General features: G+C 46.2%; 1 pseudogene; it reads left to right on the forward strand.

Annotated features, from left to right (window-relative positions):
- Positions 1-642: 642 nt before the first annotated feature.
- On the forward strand, positions 643-3567 carry LOC146810392 (uncharacterized; annotated as a pseudogene).
- Positions 3568-9733: the final 6166 nt, after the last annotated feature.

Genomic DNA, 9733 nt, shown 5'->3' on the forward strand with positions numbered 1-9733 from the left:
AAGCTGGCAGCCTGGCAAAAAAATGCATCCTGCATTAGTTTCCTATCCCATCTTATTCACTGTAGGAAACCTCACCTTATCTCTCAGTCTTGCCTTCATTTTGACAATGTTTTGATGACCTTTTGGTGTTAACGCACCACGTCTTGCATGACATACCTTATAATGACAGCAACGAGACTCTCGGTAGTAAACCTTCCAATGTCACCGGCGGCACAACCCAGATGTTCACTATTCACCTTAGGAAAGCACCCACCTTTATGGCGCTTTTTCTAGATTTCATGCTTTGTCTTCAACGTGTGCCTCTAAGATGGCCTTCAAGTGTTAGCTGGATGCATTGATGGGTCACTAAGCTCGCCCTTTCTGAGCTACTACGAGTCGCACATACACCTCTGTGTCCACGACCTCACATTCCACTATAGTCTTAGCCATGCATCTATGGTACATCTATCTGGGTGACTAACTCCACCATGCCAGTCCCAAACCCAGCTTCAAAAAGGAGGAAGGTTATATGTGGGCCTAGCTACCCCACCATGTAAAATAAAATCCTAGCTACAGAAATGTCACCCAAAAGACATCCCAGCCTTGGGGGGGAAAGGACTCCCCCTCACGGAGAGCTATGATGCCTTGTGGTGAAGGCCAGAGATGCCTGGAAGCCACAAAGCTGATACACCTGTTTGGTCCAAGACCATCACCATCATGGAATGGAATGTGAGGATCATGTACGAAACAGGCACGATGCCCAACTGGCAGCGGAGAGGAATCAGCTTGGCATCAGCGAGACTAGATGGACACGGTCCAGGCAGAAAATAATGGTTCCTGCTGAAATGCTGCTGTATTCTGGACACAAGGAAGAGAACACCCCACATACTCAGGAAGTAGTACTGATGCTAACGCCAGAAGCCAACAGAGCTCTGATTGTATGGGAACCCCAGAACCCCAGACTCATCATAGCAACCATCCGCACAAAGAATAAGAGAATTAACATGAATGTTATCGAGTGCTATTTGCCTACAAATAACAGCAAAGAAGAGGAAAAAGAACAGTTTTCCAACAGACTCCATCCTGGAGAAATGTCTTGAGAGAGACATCACCATACTGATGGGGGACCTCAGTGTCAATACTGGAAGCAACAACACAGAGTACGAAGAAGTCATGGGCAACCATGGCCTTGGTGACAAGAGCAAAAATGGCGAAAGACTCGCAGATCTCTGTACCCTGAACAGTCGGGTGATAAAGTGGTAGGGTGTTCCCACACAAAAGAATACACAAGCCAACCAGGGTGTCACTAGGTCATTTAACAGAGAATCAGATTGACCGTATCTGAATTGCTAAGAAGTTCTGAAGGTCCCTGCAGGATGTGAGAGTGATGAGAGTGGCGGACGTGGCATCAGATCATCACCATGTTGGAGGCAGTCTAAAGCTAAAGCTGAAGAAAGAATGGATGGAACCAACAAACCAACACCAGCGATATAACACCACCCTCCTGAAAGATGCACAGAAATGGAGTGAACACACAGTCACCCTCAGTAACAAGTTTTAAGTCCTGCAAGAACCAGAGGATGACAGAGACCCAGTAGAAAGCCAGTGGGAGAAACCCAAAGAAACAGTGACATCAACCTGCCAGGAGGTATTGGGTTCCAAGAAACACCAGCATAAAGAATTGATTTCCATGAGACTCTGCAAAATCCAAGTGCAAAAAAAGAAAGCTGCAGCCAACACCAGCCCAACAAGAGCAGAAAAAGCAAAAGCTCATGGCAAATACACCAAAACCAACAAAGAAGCAAAGAGAAGCTTAAGAGCAGACAAGCAAAGAACCGTCAATGGTCTTGCAACACACGCTCATGAAGCAGCAAGTCATGGAAAATTGAAAGAATTCTATGACATAACAAGGAAACTCTCCGGGAGACATAGCAAGCCAGAAAGACCTGTTAAAGACAAAGCTGGGAAGACAATCACAGGTAAAGAAAGCCAAAAACGAAGATGGGTGGAGCACTTTGAAGAACTGCTGAACCAGCCCGTGCCACAGTCTCCATACATCCAGCCAGCTGACAACGACTTGCCAATCGACTGCAGCAGACCAACCAAGGAAGAAATACGGCAAACTACCAAACATCTGAGCAATGGGGAGGCAGCAGGACCTGACAACATTCCTTTAGAGGCACAGAAGGCAGACATGCTCTGCGCCATGTTTGGAAGGATCTGAGAAGAGGAAAAGGTGCCATCAGACAAGAAGGAGAGATATCTGATCAAGATGCCCAAGAAATGTGACCTGAGTAACTGCCCACACTACAGAGGGATTACTCTTCTATCAACCCCTTACAAAGTGTTCAACAGAGTTATTCTGAACAGAATGACGGAACAACTCGACGTTCAGTTATGAGACCAGCAAGCTGGCTTCTGTAAAGATAGATCCTGCACAGACCAGATTGCAACACTGTGCATCATCATTGAGAAGTCGATGGAATAGAATTCCCCTCTCTATGTCAACTTCATTGACTATGAGAAGGCATACTACAGCCTAGAAAGGCAGACCCTTGGAAACCCCTCTGCCACTACGGTGTGTCAGATAAACTTGTAAGAATCATCAGGAACTCTTATGAGGAAATAGCCTGCAAGATAGTCAATGGAGGACAACTCACGGAAGCCTTCTAAGTGAGTCCCGAAGTCAGCCAGGGTTGTTTTGCTCTTCCCTTTTCTCTTCTTTCCTGCTTCCTGATCCAGTCCATAGACTGGATCATGAAGATATCCACAACAAGGAAAAGAAATGGGATCCAGTGGACAACTTGGGCGCAGCTTAATGACCTGGACTTTGAGGATGACCTAGCCCTACTCTACTATACCCATTTGCAGATACAAGAGAAGACAAACAAAGTGGCAACCACATCAACACAGTTTGGTCGCAACATCCACAGGGGAAACATTAATATCCTGAAGGCTAACACAGCCAGCACAACTTCAGTCACTTTTGCAGGCGATGCAATGTAAAAGGTTGAGATCTTCACCTACCTGGGAAGTGTCATAGACAAGCAGGGCGGCACAGACAACGACCTCAAGGCAAGAATCGGCAAAACAAGGATTGACTTTGTTCAGCTAAAGAAGTTCTGGAGCTCTAAAGACCAAACACTGCAAACCAAGATCAGGTTTTTTTTAACACCAACATAAAATCAGTCTTTCTGTGACCCCCTCCAACAAAGTCCAAACCTTCATCAACACCTGTCTCAGGAATATCTCCAAAATCTGCTGGCCACACACTATCAGCAACAACGACCTATTTTATCAGACTTTACAACTCCCTGCTCATGAAGAAATCATGAAAATTGCTGGGGCTGGATAGTTCACTCCCTCTGCAAGCCTGCGTCTCACCCCACCAGACAAGCCCCCACCTGAAACCCTCAAGGAAAAAAGAAAAGAGTAGGGCCAAGAAACACCTGGTGTCGAGGCCTCAAGGCTAACTGCAAGGAAATGGGTTACATTTGGAGTCAGATTGAAAGAAAAGTCCAGGACAGAAATGGCTTGAAAGTACTGGTCAATGGCCTTTACCCCAGCCGTGGTAGTAGACATAAGTAAGTATCTGGTTGTCTGCCCCTTAACGAAAAACCACTTGACCATATGTCTGTTCCATGCAGTTGAAGCATCCATTGCTCAGTCCCAACTGGAGAGCACAGCACAGTACATGGATCATGAATATTAGAGGTTATGATTAGTAACCACTGAAGGAGTGTCCATACAAGTACAGGTTGAAGTAATAATGACAATGTCGCAGTCCGGTCAGCATAACTGTGTTAGCATAAGCAAAGGTCCCTTCATGTTCACCCTTAAATTTGTGAACCATGACAACACTTCCACTGCTTCTCCTGGTATTCACCAATAGTTTGGCTGCGCTCAAGTGTGAAAATATGATGTGGTCATGACCACATTCTTCACATCCTGGAACACATTGTGTTTTTGTGGACCACAACTCTGTAGCACAGATGTTTTCAACAGACCTCCTAATGCTGGGAGAAAGTTGCCACATTGAAGATGAAACAACCACAAAAGTTCTCTATGATAAAAAAACTTCTCAGCTCTGCACATGTGTGGTACCGCAACGTTCTTCAAATTTTTCACCTTTTTTGGGTTGACATAAATTTTGCTGAATACATATTCAAAAATACATTCAGAAAAAAATCCAGTTCATCTTGAAACATTGCACTTCCTGTTCCAGGTCACCTTTTTTCTCTCAACCCAGGTACTAGACTAGCGCAATAATTCTAGCACTGCTGGCCATATAGAAGTTTGACATTGGAGCACTCCTTTCACTTTCCTACCCAGCACTGACAAATCCAATAGGCATGACATTCATGTGATAAACATTTGTGCATGCAACACATCTAAACATTATCTATGAATGCCTGTATTCACTTGCTTTGGAACATTTAAGCCAGTCCTATAGGCTTGTTCATCATGTGGCTATTTTGTTTCTCTTTCAAGGCTCTCCATTGGTTCCCCAAATGTGGCTGAATAATGATCTGCAAGTTAAGGATGGCAGCCGTCTCGGGCAATTTCAGCAAGCATGGTCGCCCTTGAAAGCACACCACAAACATTATGGAATGTCCTTTGATCATCTGGGCCTCCTCTTACTCCATTGAGATCAATAGATAGTGGTGATGAAACAGATAGTCAGTCATGTGGGCTGACTATTCAACAAACATGGTCTTGTGAGAACTGAAGCTGTAGTATCAATTTCCTGATTCTCTTCGAGGGGATGCAGATCCTTGAAAAGAGGCATCAGAGAGCTGTGATCCATCTTGACTCAGAATTACTGTTCTTACAATTAGGAAATGAAGGGGCATATGTACAAGGAAAAGGCACAGCGCGGTGGCAAATTTTTAAGCGCCGTGCTGCGTCTTTTAAAAAAATGCAGGGATGTACCGTATTTACAAGAATACTGCACATCCCTGTGTTTTCCCTGAGGCTGGTGTTAAAAATAGCTTCCTAACGCCCAAACAGACACCCTTGCGCCATAGTGCAATGGTGCCTGTGTTGCAGGGATTATTGTTTATGTGCAGGAAGCTGTTCCTTCCTGCACATAAACAATCAATAATGGCAATTTGCTACTTCTATGTGTGCTGCATTCTGCAGCGTACATAGAAGTAGCAAATCACAATTATTTAATGATCATTTTTGTGCAGGAAGGGATACCTTCCTGCACAAAAACAATTGTCAATTGCGTTTTGCTCTTTCTATGTGTGCTGCAGAATGCAGCACACATAGGAAAAGCAAAAACGAGGAGAAATACAAGTATTTCTCCTCATTGCGCCAATCTAATGCCTGTTTTTGCAGTACAGATCCTTGTAAATCTGGAGCAGCATCAAAAAGCAATGGGTGTTACGGTGGAACACCCACAGCAACTCCATTTCATGCCCCTTTCATGCAGATACCTGCGTGAAAGGGTACCATATTTACAAGGCTGCATTAAGCCATGCAAAGTGGCTTAACCTCGCGTTGTAAATATGGTGCAGATCATTGTGCCAACGGAATGTAAAAAAACGAGACGTTCCGGTGGCACAATCCCCTTTACATATGCCCGAAGTGTGCCTCTCACCGTATTTTTCTAACTTTGAGTACTGCTGCTGTGTTGTCTTGGAGTTGGCACCCAGCCCACATAGACTGGCCTCCAGCAGTAGCTCAAAAAGTTGCAGCCGGCATGAATCGCGGGTAGGGGGTGGGGGGTCACACGGGGAGGGGGTGGGGGGGTTAATTTAATAAAATATATTTTTTTTAAACTTACCTCCGCCTCCGGTCCCGGAGTCCCGCGTCGCGTCTCTTGCTCTCTCTGCTAACAGGAAGCAGAAGCAGGCAGCCTCCCTCTCTTCCCCTAAGCCAATCACAACGCGTTGTGATTGGCTAGGACGCCGTCCTAACAGGTGTCTTAGGGGAGGCCGTTTTCTTCATGCAGGCTGCGCAGCAGCCTACGTGAAGAAAACGGAGAGTGTTATGACTGGTTTTGTCGGACCTGGGGCCGATCAAATAGTCAGCGTCCATAACATTGGGCTAGCCACTCCTCCTCGACCCGCCCTTCTGCCCGCCCCCAACCAGGCATACCCTTCTTCTGCTTTCTCACAGTGCGAGAAGTAGAAACGTAAAATGGTATTTATACCATTTTACGTTTCTGCTTCTCGCACTGCGAGAAAGCAGTGGGGCGATGCTCCGACGCCCACGTGGAGGAGCCGCCCCTGAGCTCAGAGAGTCACAAGAGATCATATTAGGCTATCATTGTTTCATGGAGTATGATGTGCTTCATGACTTTAAAGACTGTCATCAGTGCAGACCCTCACATCAAACCAGAATTTTTCTTGATAAGTTTTTGCAGTACCTCATCATTGTGGATGAATGACCCTCCGTAATTTAGTAGGGTGAAAACTTGTATACTTCCAATGCATTCTGTGACGTTTCTGCTGGTTTGATATGTATTACCTTTCACAGTCCCATCTTACTCCTGTGGCTGAGAAGATGTACCCACAATATTTGAGGGTGTCTTTGGAGAAAGCATATCTCTTCCTGTGCAGAGTAAGTCCACATTCTTTCAGAGTCTGGATGGTTATTCAGAGACAGTGAGGATGCTCCTGCTTGGTAGGTGTGTCTATCAAAATTACATAATTGGTATTGAGCGCTTGAGGGAAAGCCACTACTGCTTTCCATATTGATTCTGGGAAATATGAGCCAGCAGTGATACCCTAGAGCTCAGCTTCTTCTGCATTCTCAGCCCTGCTACATTGTGCACAACAAGTTGGTGGCAACCAGCATCTGGTAAATTCTTGTCAAGGGTGGAGATGTATGAAGGTGGAATCTGACTGCATGGTTACCCCCACTTTTTTCCTGGTGTTTTGCTGTTTTTGAGTAGTCTGACTGGGATCCTGCTAATCAGGACCCCAGTTTATCTGCTTTCTCCCTAAATTGATTGCATGTACTTTAGGTACACTCTGGATTGGATTCTAGGGTACCCTTATAAGTCCCTAGTATATGGTATACTATATACCCAGGGCCTAGGTACCCCATAGGCCTCACATGGGCTGCAGCATGTATTGTGCCACCCCTGAGAGACCATTCAAAATGGCACCCCAGGTCTGCTACTGTAGCCTGTGTAAGGTGGTGCATGCACCCCTTACTTAGATATAGGTTCACTATATCTATTCTATATCACTGCATATATAAACCTATCAATCACCCCTATGGCAGGCCTTATCAATCCTGAAGGCAGGGTGCTCGGTTTTATGTGAGAGGGTGCACCTGCATGATCAGAGCCTCTCTGCAGCCTTCAGAACTTATTTTCCGGGGTTGTTTGTGATGCAGCCAACCATATATATTTAAGTGCATTATAACCTCGCAGTAAATGCTAACTTTAAAACGGCTGCATAGACCCATGTCGTGTTTGGTGTCAAACACCTTGGAATCCTACCTCCCCGCCAGTAACTGGTGGGGGAAGTATGATTCCACCGTCCTAGAGGGACTTATGTGAAACACCGGTACACACGGTACCAGCTTTCTCGACCTGGGCATCACAAAATGGATGCTGCCAGCCACAGGCACAAGTCTGCCCTCCTGCTGCTGAGCCAAGCTCGAGCAGGAGAAGGCCTGACAATAGATTTCCTGTCACATGGATGTGTTACCACCTCCCAGACAGGCTTTAGTGTATTGGGGCTGGGTGGGTGCACTCTGAGAGTGCTTTGAAGTCTGCACTGGGGGCACATTTGGTGTCCCTGTGCATAGTCTAGTTCAAACCAGTTACAGGAGTCAGTGGCTCCTGCTCTGGCACAAAACTGAACAAAGGACATGTGTGTAGCCACCCCTCTGTCCTGACCCTCCCATAGGTGGGTCCCCAGACTTTGTCCCACCCCTTCCTTGGGTATAAAGTAGGAACCCCTGACTACAGGACTTTAGATTTTACCTGGACTAAACTCTACTACAGAAACCAAGTACTTCAACGATCTGCACGACGCTGGATGACTGAAAAATCTCCCTTGGAGTAAAGGAGTTGCTCCCCTGCAAGGCAGGCACCGAAACGCATCTGACCAGTTTGCATCTCCCGAGCTCCTGAAGACTCCGAAGATTTCTGCAACACAGGAGGTGGGTTCCCGAGTCTCTGAGATTGATCTGCGCTTTCAGCAATTCTGAGCCCAGTATCCCTCGTGAGGACCGTGCAACCCGAAACCCTGTGCACCGCGTACGTTTGCAGCAGCATATGCTTTTTAGCAATCCCTGAGCCTGTGCTTTGAGCTACTTGTAGTCCTGACCCTGAGCAGTAATTCCACCAAAGATATCCGGCCTACACTCCACGAGTGTTCCGTGGGCTGGTATTTCGTGATTCAGCTTGAGGTCCCTTCGCAAACCCTGGTCCGTTGGCCTGTGGGTCCCTGTGAAGGTAACTTTGACTTTCTGTGGGCTTTCCAGATTGCTCCAAACGTGCCCTGACTCTCCATAGCTTGGAGAGTCCCCAGGACCTTGCTGGTCCTCACCGAACCATCTTTCCTCTGCCCGCGTGGGTTGCAGTTGCCAAGACTTGTTGGTGTTCAATCCGGACACTGACCCCCCAGCACTCGACATCCTTTGTGGGACAGCTCACCTCCGGACGTTGGTTGTCGTTGACATCTCCTGGTCCCCTTGGCTGCAGAGTCAAGCTTCACCTCTTCTCACTTGAACCACCCGATATTGGTGGGCATTCGTCTATCGTGCCCCTGGTCACTGTGAAGTGACCCAGACTCTGTCCCCTCTGCTTTCAGATTCTTCTCACCTCGGATCACTCTCTAGGGTGCTGGCCTAAGAACCTTCTATGTTTAACTGGGTTTGCTTAAAGTCCTCTCCGAAGTGTCCTTAATCTTTAAAATTCCAACCGCGACTTTCACATAGGATTGTATGAGCTCGCGCCTCTGTTCACACACTGCACCCGTCCTCCGTGGGTCCCCTGTGTCACTACTTTGGGTGGTTCCTTGGGGTCCCAGCGATTCTACGTGCTCTAGACCCTGTGTCTAGTCAAGTCGGGGTTGTTATACCACTTTCTTAGTATATGGTTTGGTCTCACCCTGGAGCCCACTGTGTATTGTGCTATTTACTGTTGTTCTAGTGATTTAATATTGTGCGCTTTGTTCTCTAATCTCATAGAGAGGTTAGTAGAGAGTGTTTAGTAATAAATACATATATTTTATATATCTCTTGTGTGGTTCTCCTTTCATTTGGTCATTTAGGAGGTTCTGATCTTGTAAAACAAGCTGCTTTACATTCCTTCGAGACTTAGCCTGAAGGCTGCTCTCCATAGCTACCACTAGGATAGCTTTCAATAGAGGTTGTCTTTAACCTAATCATCAATAAGGGTTGTTTGGACTGGTACAAGGTGCCCACTTTAATTAGTGGTCAGCATATACCAGGCCAACTTCTCACAGGAGAGACGTAAATTTCCCTTTTAATTGTTCAATGCTGACTTGTGTGACAGTTTGGCCTTGTGGATAACAACAATGGGAAATACCCAAAGTGTGGGCCTATCCCCAATAATCAGCTATTTTGTTGTTTTTGTTACTTCTTGCTCCATTTGTTACCTCATGTGAAAGTGTAATAGGTTGTGTCTCAGAGCTAAGGGTTAAACCACTGGTATTTTATGCAAATTGACCATCTTCCCAGAAAGGTAGTCCCTGCCTGTGAAGAGTCATACATATTCTATTAGTAGGTCTCAATTATGCATTAGGAGACATTCTGGGCCAAC

Source organism: Triturus cristatus, chromosome 7, assembly GCF_964204655.1.
Source record: "Triturus cristatus chromosome 7, aTriCri1.1, whole genome shotgun sequence".
NCBI lineage: Eukaryota > Metazoa > Chordata > Amphibia > Caudata > Salamandridae > Triturus > Triturus cristatus.